The sequence below is a fragment of the Ascidia mentula genome, chromosome 7 (genome assembly GCF_947561715.1).
Source record: "Ascidia mentula chromosome 7, kaAscMent1.1, whole genome shotgun sequence".
NCBI classification, from domain to species: Eukaryota; Metazoa; Chordata; class Ascidiacea; order Phlebobranchia; family Ascidiidae; genus Ascidia; species Ascidia mentula.
The window spans coordinates 15,131,963-15,145,031 of record NC_138572.1 but is presented as its reverse complement, the minus strand read 5'-3'; the positions used below and the strand labels follow the sequence as shown (position 1 = coordinate 15,145,031).

Sequence of the window (13,069 nt, the reverse complement as noted above, 5' to 3'; positions counted from 1 at the left end):
TTCTTGGACCAGAATTTTTTTGTAATTCATAAGTCTTTGATTATTCTGCAGATATAGCCTCAAGATTGAACCGCCTTATCAGCTCAATTTTATACAGCAACCGTTACCACGTAACAACCTGACTTAAAACACCCAAAACTCTACTTAAAACTGCCTAAAACTGGCTCAAATTCGTCCAAGCAGAGACTACTAACTTAGTCCAAGCTACGGCACATGTGCTCAAACGTAAAATTGAACCCCATGCATCACTGATTGCTTTGTGACGTCCTTCTTTTGTGACAGAGGATTAAATACAAGGTGCAAATTTTCCGCTGTCAAACATATTTTCATAGAAAAACCAATATGCGTCCTTCAGCAGTTTTTTTAAGCTCCATTAGGTATACTGCATTGTGGGTAAAAATCCAACCAATCAGGGAGTCACAACTCGAAATTTGCCTGTCACAACTAAAAACACTCTGTGATGTTTGTCGATGTCATCTGAAATTATGTTTGTTCCTACTCCTACGAAGCAAAGTAGTTACATAAATTGACGAAAAATAAGAGTTAGAACAACTAAAACTTCGTAAACAAGCATGTGAAATGAAAATATGATGATACATTATACGGTTTGCTAAAAACTAACAGCAGACAATTTTTTCCCGTTTTTGTACTTGGGGATTTTATCAATTTTCTGTGGCATTAAACGTTACCATTACAATATAATTTGACAGATAAACACTAATCCTCAATTTGCGTTGTGGTTATGCAGCATGCTGCAATAAAATTATACCAGCCAAACATAGATGCTAGAGCCCACTGTTTTGTCTAAAAACCACTGTAACATGCATTTATTATCTGAAAAACCTGTTTAAAATTTGCAGAAGAAAAGTTGCAACAGGCAGTTGATGAAATCAAAAGGTATCAGCTTGAAAATCTTGATCCCGATGTTGTCCCTTACAGTGAAGAGTTGCAAAAGGTTGAAATACCAGAGGTTCAACCAACACTGATAGATACTGATATTTACAAAGGAATTGATCCTCAAAAGGAAAATAAGTTTCAGCCATCTACAAGGAAGGGGGGCAAAGCTCGATTTGTTGGTGAACACATCAAATTTTCCCAACTAGTTTCAAGGTTCAAAGAACACAACCAGCAAGGCATATTTCTAGCTTTCCTTGGACTGGCTGGATGCGGCAAAACCACTCTTTCAAAGAGATTATGCAGGCAACTAGAAACAGAAGATCACTTAGTGCTTCATCTTCGGTTCATGCATTTAAACTACGGCGATAGAAAGCTTACTTTGCAGGAGCTTCTGCTGGATAACCAGTTCAACCGTGCTTCACAGGAAACACTCAGTTTGGTTTTCCAGTGGATGATAAACAACCCAGAAAAGTGTGCTTTTATTTTTGATGGATTAGATCAGGCAACCTGGACACTAGAAAACATGGCACCTGTAAATGAGAAGTATCACACTCCCTTGCCAGTACAACAGCTTGTTGCTAACCTTTGCAGCAGGCAATTTTTTCCAAAATCTAAATTGATTTTTACTTCTCGGCCCCACTCATTGCTATCAATACCATTAGGACTCCGACCTAAGCCAACAATTTATGTCAGTGATCTTTCTCCTGAGGATGCAAAGACACTGTTTGATAGTTACTCAGGTGATAAAGCAAATAAACTGTGGAACAAACTTGCAACTAAATCTCCACAATTGCTTGATTTATGCCGCAATCCAATGCTTTTACAATTTATTGTTTATGCTGGGTTATTTGGTGAGGTGCACAGTGTTTCCACTATAACTAATGTATTTGATGTCGTTTTGCAACAACTTGGTCACTCTGAGCATGCAAAAGGAGAGAAATTAGAAAACCTCAAGTTGCCACTTAGCCAAATGGCATATGAAGGCATGGTTCGCAAAACCGTTGTGTTCACACATGATGACCTTCAAAAAGTAGGTTTAGAAGATGTAAAAGTACAGGATGTAGTGTTCAAAATGGCAAAGTTCTCATGGTTTCCCAGTCGTAGAGTCTTTGATGGGAGAGATGTTCTCTTCTACTACCTTCATCAAGTTCTGCAGGAAATGTTTGGTGCATACTACATTTCTATGTTCATGTCAGATGAAGAATTTGATCAAATCGTTGACGATTTGATTAACAAACCCCATTGGGCAATGGTTCGTCGTTTTGTGTGTGGCCTTTTACTCGGACACAAACCAGGTATGTGCAGCACATTGGAAAGTTTGTGCTTTAATGACCATTATTTTTATTTTATAATTTTCAATCAAAGCATCTGGAAGTGGACATAGTGAAACCAGCTCAGAATCTGATCCTGTCAATAGTGCTGTTAGCGGTACGACAATTTCCAAGATGCATAAAATCCGTCAGTACTATGTATATTTGGTATTTGTGTATTAAAAATGTGTTTCTGTTATCTTTTTTGCTGACAAAACTTTGCTGAGTACTAAGCAATGAACTTGTAATTGATAGAAAAAGAAAGATATATTATATGCTATACTATATATTGTGACTCATTGTTTTACAGCTTGCAGAGAAGGTTTGGCTTCAACAAATGTAAAATCTACTTCATCCAAAACATTAGATGGCGCAACAAATTCCAAGGCCCAACTTTCAAAACAGTCGCCGGAAAATGGTGGTAAATGTTTTTGAAGCAGAAAACTATTTGAGTGAAACATAACCAACAACAATGCCTACATTTTTAAACTGTGCTGCACAAGATTTGACAGTGTATTGTGTGTTAAAGCATGGTTGTGTTGTACTTTGAACTGAATATCAAAATGCCAAATAAAAACCAGAAACAGGATTTAATGCCCATTGAAAGTTCATGACACATGCCACAGCATGCAATTTCACACGATTGGCATTTTTGGATGGAATTTGTCTATGTTGCAATTTTTTATGCACACCACTTAAAAGCCCTTACAGGTTGAGAACCACTGGAACAATTATTTAAAATTTTACTAGAATTTTAGCAAATGTTTGTACTCTGTTTTATCAAGGCACTGGCAAACAGATGGTATCCCAGTATATCTTGTTTATGATTTGTAATACATATGTTTCTACAGCTGGTGAAACTTCCACTGCTGCAGCTGAGCTTGGGGCAACCAGAATATCTCAAATTAATGGTGGTGAGCTGGGACATGTAAAAAGTAAGTTCTGCCCTATATACGCACGTTGCTTAACTGATTTTTAGTGCAAGAAACGAAGTATAACATTTTTACAACACAAACTGGAGTGTAATGTTGCCACCATGTTTTGCATTCATATATTCGTTGGTATTTATTATAATCATTGTTTTACATAAACCTGTGGTTTAAGGCACATAAATTAATTGTTAAATGGTATGAATATTACAACACTTCACTAAAGTCTACAAAAAATGAAAATAAATGATATATATATATGCTATGCTATATATTTCAACACATTGTTTTAAAGCTTTCAGGGATGGTTTGGCTTCAAGAAATATCGAATCGTCTTCATCCAAAACATTAGGTGGCGCAACAACTTCCAAGGCCCAACATTCAAAACAGTCGCTGGATAATGGTGATAAATATTTACAAAGCAGAAAACATAACATAACAACAATCCTTTCATTTTTAAACTGGGCTGCACAAGATTTAACAGTGTATTATGTGTTATAGTATGGTTATGCTTGACTTGATAAACTCAGTATTTTTGTTTAGTTTCTTCCAATTCTGCCACAAAGAAACAAACAGGTTTTTTTGCGGGACTTTTTTCAAGACGTTCAAAGAAACATCGAAAACATGCAGGAAAAGGTTAAATTTTCAAATTATTGAGTTTTATTTCCCTGCTTCTTGGCAGTGACATCACAGCCAAAGTGGGTGTTTCCATTTTTTGGAACTTTCATAGCTTAGTTGGTAGAACTATGGTTCCTAATGACCAGAGTTACGAGTTCAAACTCCAGTGCTTTTTTATATCTTGAGCTATCAGGAAAAGAAGCTTTACCAGTCTTGGCTGTGATGCCGCTGTTACTTGGTGTGTAACGTTTTAGTGCTGTAAGCATGCCACAGTAGCTCAATCCATTTGTTGTGTTAATCTAAACAATCATGTATTGTAAATGTAAATTTAACACATGTTTCTACAGCTGGTGAAACCTCCACTGCTGCAGCTGAGCTTAAGGCAACCACAATATCTCAAATAGATGGTGGTGAGCTAGAACATGTAAAAAGTAAGTTCTGCCCTATATACACACGTTGCTCAACTGATTTTTAGTGCAAGTACTGAAGTATACCATTTTTGTAACACAAAAATTCTTTGGTATTTATTATATCCATTGTTTTGCATAAACCTGTGGTTTTGGGCACTTAAATTAATTGTCAAATGGTATGAATATTACAACATTTCACATATGTAAACATTTTGAGAGCTGCAGACAGGGTGTACATGCACTGTTTCGACCTATGATGTCTCATCATTGCAGCTGTTGTCTGTGGCACTGTGCTAGCTTTTACACTACCGGGCCACTGATTTCCACTTTGTGGAACCTTTCGGTCAACGTCAATCCATTGGGTACCTTATACTGGGTACCAAACAAGAAAAACCACCGGTGGTTTGGAAAATCAGTGTGACTGCTTTTGTAAAAGCTAGCACAGTGCCACAGTCAACAGCTTCACTGATGAGACCTCATAGGCCGAAACAGTGCGTGTACACCCTGTCTGCAGCTCTCAATTATTATGGCTTTTTTTAAACATTTTGCTGTTGCTGTACCTGAAGCAGTCAGTAAGAATATTTATAGATCTCAATGGCTCCAAAAATGCATCTTTTTTTATTTGCTTTTGAAATGGACTCCCGGTGTGGTTTAAAGCAGTAATTAGCCTATGAATACAGCATAGCTGAATTAAATCCCTTTTCCCAGTAAAGCAGGATGCACAACTCAAAGAGTAGTTTCATAAAGTTAAAACCTGTTTGTGAAGTCACTTCAAAATCCACTGGAGAACCAAATATGACATTCGTGTTATGTATCCCTGCTGTAAAGTCTAACTGGCGAACTCCCACAGACAGAGCAGTGGCCTGGAATGCCCAGGTCCAGCTTGGTTGTTAAGCCACTGTAACCTAATTTATTTATTGTCAAAATTATTAAGTAAGGCCTTCGCATTGGGTTAACCCTTACAGTGTACATAAGTGCCATTAAATTGCAGTTATCACCTTGATTGTTTTTTGCAGGTGATGGAAGTGGTTCCAGTCCAGAAACCTTGCCATCAACCTCAGTCAAGACTGCTTCCAGTGATCCAGCATCCTCCACACTTAACAATGAGGAACAAATGCATGGTAGTCAGTTACATTAAAAACAATCTTTTCTTTTTTCTCATCTAAACATAAGAAAATCATTCTGCTGTAATAATTGTAACCAGCAAAGTAATACAAGGCATTTAGGTGTAAAAAGCTTGGACAAAGAAACTATTGCCAAAGTTAAGATGCTGCTGTAATGTAACATATTTGTTTTGTTGCACTTGTCTGCATTGACAGGCCCTGAACGATTTGCAAAACCATGTTTACAATTTGTTACACAACGTTGCTTTACGCGAAAAGCTTGCTGTTAAACTTTCACACAGTTTCCACTACAAGTTACCATTATATTGGGTAAACGGGCATCGTGGTTTCGAAAGTCTCACATCTCATTACGCATCTAATATACGCAGGTTATATTTGTGGAAAACGCACATTGGGAGTTTAAATAATTCTCCCATCCAAATGCGCTTCTATTTTTGCCGTAAATGTTGATCTTGTTATTTTCAGACAAACGTGCGAAAAAGTTGTTGAAGAAACTTTCGAAATACCTGCGAGAAAAAAGGCCCCATGGATCGTATTTACGTAGATACGAGTTACGAGGTTAGTATTTATTTCCAGTCTGTGTGATGCGTGTTTGTAAACGTAACTGTGACGTCACAGTAAGTATTGTGACGTCGCAATTCCATTGTTCTTATAGAAGAGAATGGAATAAAAATGTTTAATTCAGGTTGAAAGTTTTAAAGGAAGGTCGCATATTTTTTGTCGGATAAAGTTTATGTTTTCCTTCCAGTAAGTTAATGTTTTTGTATTTGATTAATTTGTTGGATCTTGTCTTGTTTAAATCCGATTAAAAGTGATGAAATCTTGTTTGAAGTTTGCAATAAAAAGTTTTAATGATTTAATGAAACTTCCGCCATGTTTGTTTTAATAAACTTGTCCCTGTTTCAGATTTCCTCGTAGATTTACAGGAAGTTGACGAAATATTTAGAGATAAAATCGCCCTCTCTTGTCCTGGGAAGTTGAGTTTAACCGGAATCCCACTGAAGATTTCGGATGTTTTCGCTCTCGCGGATTTCCTCCCACAGATTCAAGAACCCGGTTTGTGGCTGTTGTTGAGGGAATGCGGACTTAATTCCGAAACTTTAAACATGATCTGTGAAGCGATTATGAAGATGGGACCCAAGGTTGGTTTTCATTACTTTGAGAATAAATATTTGTTCAAATCCATGATATTTTTATGAAACTTACTTTTTTTAATCAAAAGTGTAAACATGGAGTTAATTTTAATCCGGTTTTAAGAAAAAAATCTGTTTCAAAAAAAGTTTGAAACAAAGATTTCCGACCAATCTTTATATTTTAAATAGTTGAGATTTCTCTACCTGGGTCGCAACAAGTTTGAACAAAAAGATGTTGGAAATATTTGTCGGATTCTCCCTAAAGTGGATGGGTGGTTGTCGTTGCGTGGATGCGGATTCGATTCCGAATCTATTCGAGTCTTGAGAAAAGAGATTAAAAAACTGGAAAATCCGGTAAGAATTTGTTTAATTTATATTTGCATTAAAACATGGTTTCGTTAATTTTGATGAAATTAAAAGTTTTGTGATTTTTTTTCAGCCGAAAGTTTGGGGTTTGGATCGTCAGTAAATATTCCTTCCTCTCATCCGATGAAGACTCCAGTGGTCCGGATTGAAACAAAACACGCGACTTCCAGAATTATTTGTGTTTTTTTTGTGATTTGTTCAAAATAAATGTTTTTTATTCTAAATAAAATTGCTGCGAAATATATAAAGTGAAATATGTCTGGAGCAGAAAGTGAGACGAAAGTTTTCCGACATTTTTATTCCAGTTTTCAGAAGAAAGAATACCAGGGGTTGTTTGTAGAATAGAATGTTGTCATGTAGGAACGTAACAGACGGATCTACTTGGTCTTGGAAGAAAATTAAAACTTCAACTGTCTCAAAATATCTGATTTTCCAATGAATTGGTTTTAAATGCAAGAAATATCATTGCAAATGAAGAGTGAAACTCCCACAAACTGACATCGCCCATGAATCAAGTTACAAGAGAATATGTTGGTTAATGAAGTAAGTGCTGTCTCCCATTGGTCTGTTGTACACAAATACTTACTTGCAGTTTAGTTGTGCGCTGTTTAAAAGTTGGTTGCTGTGTTTATTTTTAAATAATTCCTTGAGTCAATCCTAATTAGAAAAAAATCCTTGAATAAATTTTACCCCGAATCCGAACAAAAAAAAATAATGAGAACAAACTTATCGGCTCCAAAAACTATCACTAATCCACACAATGAATTGTTGCTGGAAGAAGTCCTGGTCATCATGCTGACCCCAAACTAAATTGATACGTAAATTTTGTCAACAGAAATCATATTAAGTGAGTTGCAGACTGGACGACTGGGCCAATGTTTTGATCTGTTAGGTCTCATCAGTGCAGCTTGATGTTGGCTCTTGACAATCTTGCTCGCCAAACAACCAGTGAAAGATTTTTACAAACACTGGATGCTAACCTCCGAAGGTGAAACCCCATGTCCTTGTAAAAGTGGTGCCGTCGGGCTCCATGTCACAGTAAATTATATTTATATGCAAAGCTTGTGAATTTTTCTGCAAAACATAGCTAAATTTTTTAGGGAATTTAAACTTAGACCAGTGGTTCTTAACCAGTATCAGTGCAGCAGGGGTCAGCAACGTTTTAAACATTACATGTGTGTTTTTAAATTATATACGTGCAAACCAAAGTTTGTTGCCCTTACCTTGTTACAACTGTGTGTGCTGCCACCACACATTACCTATATCATTATATAAATTTTGTTGTGTAAATTTGTGCAATTCTTTGACATTTATCTTTTTGACGTATATTTGCGACGCAAGCCAATCCCGAATGCATGTAAAAGTACTGAAGTATGAACTTCTAAATTACTTGGCATGCCATGAATATTAACCTCATGTGCCAGGGGTTCTTGTCCCCTCCATTAAGCATTATTAGGGAGTCTTCCACAACCTCCAAATACTCACTCTAAGTGATTTATAAACCCCTATTTTTCAAAAAAATGTTTGTGTAGTTTACAATATGAGCATGGATATATGCAAAACAGTAGAAGCAAGTAACAACCTGGTTATATGGAAAACACATTGTGACTTTCACCCCGTACTTTAATCTTGGCAGGATCAGATTTACCAACATCAAAGATGTCAATGACGTTTCTGACTGCTTTATATTCCCGGACAAAGAGGTCTAGAGTCACTGAATTTAGATGATTGACCAACACAACGAATCCCAGGAAATTTTGATCTGAAAAAGAGGTCACAAGCAAAAAAGTTGGGTTGCCCCACAAGCGGTATTTAACTTTGTTGTATGTAAATTTCAATGAAAGAAATACTGAAAACTTATGTGATACTTTTTCCTTGGTATTGATATTGCTATATTATCACAAGTGTGTGTAACTATGCCTATATAACATTATTTTGCTGCATAAACTTTACAACAGTAATTTCTTGTAGCATTATTAGACAACTATTTTTTTAGTTTTATTACATTAAAACCATGTTATGTTTGGCTGTCATAATTATGCATTTGTTTGAGATTTGCCGAGTTTTGGTGGTACTCCAGTTGCGGGTCGCCAGTGGTCCCAAAACCTTTCATTTTACATTTATCCACCAGGTTGCACTGAAGAATAAAACATCACCAAGGCAACATCAAGAATATTCAAATCCCTGTGTGGTCAAAACAAACACACAAAAAAAGAATATTATGACCTCTAATTTTCACAAGGTCATCAACAACATGCCTGCCCTACATTGAATCCTTGTAGTTGGTGCAAAAAAGGTTAGATTGACTTTGTTAATAAAGAAAGAGCAAACACATTTTTGATTTTATGTTGACCCCTACATTTGTTAAGTGGAATTTAATAAAAGTATGTGCTGGATGGCTCTTTATGCAGACTAAAACATATTTGATGAAACAAAGCAGTTTAGATTAAAAAGGCCTGACTGTAGTTAATGTTTCTCGAATTTATTGACAAAAGCAAAAGAACCATAAAGAAAACGATCTTTATCTAAAACTCGTTTACAAACATTGATGCTTTTAATTGCAAAGTCATTAAATACCAGTGTTGTTTTTGCAGAGTCATAGCGATGCCAACCTGAGGATTGGAAAATAACGACTGGAAATAATTTAGTTGTTGTTAACACCAATACTTCTCTGCAATCCTGTCAACACACTCCGATAGAATGCAATCTTACTCATAACAGAAAATGACAATGAAAGATGACAAACATACGGTAAGCAGTATTGCTTTTAATCAACACAAAAAGTTTTGCATAAATGATATTTTGTGAATTGTCTGAGACAAGGTTATGTTCTTATAGTTGACCTTCCCCACCATTGATATAAGTCATTGTTATTAAATTGTTACAAAATAATGAAGTATTGATGAATAATATGATTGATTATATTTTGACATTCTGTACAAGTGTGCAAGATATGTGATATTCACATAACATCAAGAAAACTAATTTACTTTTATGATTTCAACAGGTTCCCATACATTGGAGACATCCACTAACATGCTGTAAACCCCACACTTGACATTACCTTCTTACAGCTGCACATTGTGTTAAATTTAGCTCAAATGTAAGTGTTTCTTGTGTGCAATCTGTTTCATAAAGAGCATTGATTTGCTGATGTTTTTTTGATTATCTTTTGAAACAACAAATAGTATTATTCAGCTGTTTCCATGGTGACAGGTTAACCAATGGGACCAGCGATCGGGGCCTGGGGTGGGTGGTTACAGGTTACTACAAATCAAAGGATTCACATGACCTAATTATTGAAGAGGAAAACCTCACTATGTGATCATTCCCAACTATAGTGTTGCAAATCATAAGTGGAAAGTCTACGGGGACAATGTCGTTCTACACAAGATCTCACTTTTCCGAATTCGAATATTCTCCCACATAAGCAGTATGTCAGCTATGATTTTAGTAAACAATCACAATTTTGTGTAAGCTGCAGACAGATGGCCAATGTTTCGACCTAAAAGGTCTCAGTGCAGCTGGAGTCACAATTTTATTCAAATGTAATTCATGCACTTTTCTGTCCCATTACTAACCTATTTCTATGTTTGCAGTCGATTTATGCAGTCAGCATGTTTGCCTCTTGGACAAAACCAGTTTTCGTCACAATATGAGTATGGAATATCTGGTTGGGGAATGGGGGGTGCAGGAAGTTTTCTATGTTTCTGGATATAATGGTTTATTGGGGTAATGTGTGGTACTAACTTACCCTATTTCTTTTATCTTTATGTATTAACACTGCACAAGATACAAGTGACATCCATGACAACAGTAATGAAAGGGAAAATCGTATTTAATTTTTATAAGAATGAACAAATCACTGTTTTCCAATAAAGCGCAGCACGTCCATCAAAAAAAAAAATAGCCACCAGTGGCGCCAATGAGCATATTCGTCGATGAGAATTGCAGTCGCCTACTTGGCTGTTTGAACCTGACAATGTTTACTGCAGTAAGAGTGGAAATTTTCTTTTTCCATTGTTAGCTATGGTTAAATCGAGTCATTCTTGTTCATCTAAAAATATTTCCACAAATAATTTCCAATCTTGTTTTCAGAACGACGACAATTTTATAGTTTAGAAAACCAACAAGGCATTTAATTGAACGGGATAAAATCATTTCAAACAAAACATCGTTTTCAAGATTTCTGATTGCGCCTTAAAAGCGCATTTTTAAATATCAGGCTGCTGCTCGAATGTATTTTAACTAAACAGCAGTGCTAAAGGTATGAATAACAAAATTGTAGTTTTAAACCCACTTATTTCATTGCAGAATGCTCATTCCAGCCCCTGTATCAACCAGGAAATTCGTACGTGACGTTTTGTCCCACAATTAAAACAGTTTGCTAATTATGCCGAAAGCTACAGCTGCAAGATGCGGTCGGGGCCGATTCGTTTCCCTGATAAGTAACAGGGTGCATAGGTAACACCGACCAGCTATATTCTGGGTTACAAATAATGAAAACACATGCGCTTAGCAGTTTTACGTGTTGACGATGAAACATTTTCTTTCGCTGTGCTCGCGCAACTACAAAATCCCCTTATTTACAAAAAAAGCTTGTGGGTTTTCTGCTTCACAGCAGCTGATAACTCCACATGTACTTGTGAGTGGATGTTGGCAATCGAACGACTCGTTCCTCTCTCGTTTAACTGAAAGGATAAGGAAGATTTCTTTCTTATATATTGTTAAACATTGAACATAAACTTACATTACGATGGCAATTTTTGTGACCAAATACATATAGTAGGGATTTTTTATTGTCATATTTTTAACTTGGTCCTTCGAAACAGCTTTTGCATTTACACCCCGTCTTTCAACTTGCGCTACTTCTTCTAAGTCTACTTTGTCGCGTAATCGCAGCAATTATCTCTTTGTTCATGCCTCGACTTTGATATCGCCCGATGTATTTGCGACTTTTCCTGCAAACAAAGAGATTTGGTCTCAGAGATCCTAATGTTCGGTCCAACTTATAGCAATGTGACCTCATTGGTTACAACATTTTGTCTCCTAGATCCCAACATGTGGTTTCCTACATCACTACCATCGGTGACGGGAACTGCAGCCAACATGGTGTCACACCGAGACTTTCTTGACAGACTTGATGTTGGGTTCGCGGAGATGCAATTCCGTCAAACCATCTCAACCCATCAATACATTTAGGTGTTAGCCAGTGTTGCGGTGCCCTTGGCAGTTCGGCAGGCGTGGCCCTTTGGTCCCGGACAGAGCACCAGGCGGGAATTTCTACAATAGTCTGTAACTCACAAAGCAATCCGGTCAACAGAACCGATAAACTTTATTCCGAAGGCGGTTTCTTCACATGCGTAGGAACAGCGACCAAAAATACAAAGAAATGAAATACACAATGGTCTTTAATGAACTACTATGAGATCAGAGTCACAAATATCGGGGATTTCCAACAAATCATCTTTTTTTATCACCGTAAACAAGGTTAACGTTATTTACCAAGAAGTAATACAGCACAATAAATAATGCCAGCTTACCGTATAATCGTAGGCAGCAAAAAACAAATGGCCATTAAAATTGTCCATGTTCATATAGAAAAAAATAAGGTTTAGCAACCTACAGCAATGCATGACAACTAACTAAGACGAAAACAGGGACAAAGGCTTGTTTGACGTAACAACGATACATTGTGTTGACGTCAAAACTAGTGAATACCCAGGCGAAATAGATGTTTTAGTGTTATTTCTAGGTTCATCCGCTAGAGGGCGCTGCCAAACCATTTTAAATTTGCCATTGGTCGGTGGGAAAGGTTCTAATGAACCGTGGGGTTTTAAACTTCCGCTACCTGGCTCGTTTTGTGTCTGGACAGTTTTAGGTGTCGGTGAGTGTAGTTTGTGCGTGAACCGGTGTGTTAATGGAGGTGGTGGGGTGATTTGGTGATGTTGGGCTATTCTCACATGCGGTGCCTGTTTTGAGAACTGATACAAATTTGCAAAACCATAGCAATTAAGTAACAAGCAGTCAATTCCAAATGTACTGATCTTCTTTATGCCAGAAGATCATCACATTTTAAATTGCAATATGCCTGGCAGCAACAGGAATTTCATACAAGACGTCAGTTCCATCATTCCAACGCAAGATGCCAAACGGCGGAAACAAAAGTTTTTTCATGCCTGCAATCTTCAATACTGGCTTGATTAAATTAACCATAGTGTTGCTTACTTTGCCTGGCAGTGCTTACTGTAGTGACCACATATGTGTACTTCAGTATTTTTT

The 13,069-nt window shown here is 36.8% G+C and overlaps 1 long non-coding RNA gene across 4 annotated transcripts in view; it reads left to right on the top strand.

Moving 5' to 3' along the window:
* Positions 1-12,159, top strand: part of LOC145908052 (uncharacterized) — a 44,892-nt gene extending 32,733 nt beyond the window's left edge. The window contains exons 2-4 of one of the 4 annotated variants that reach the window (XR_014402923.1): positions 10,387-10,519; positions 11,102-11,235; positions 11,841-12,159. This is a non-coding gene — a long non-coding RNA (uncharacterized LOC145908052). Of the gene's footprint in view, positions 1-10,386; positions 10,520-11,101; positions 11,558-11,840 lie in introns of those variants that run through there. The other 3 variants (XR_014402921.1, XR_014402924.1, XR_014402922.1) reach the window with 3 other exon arrangements.
* Positions 12,160-13,069: the final 910 nt, after the last annotated feature.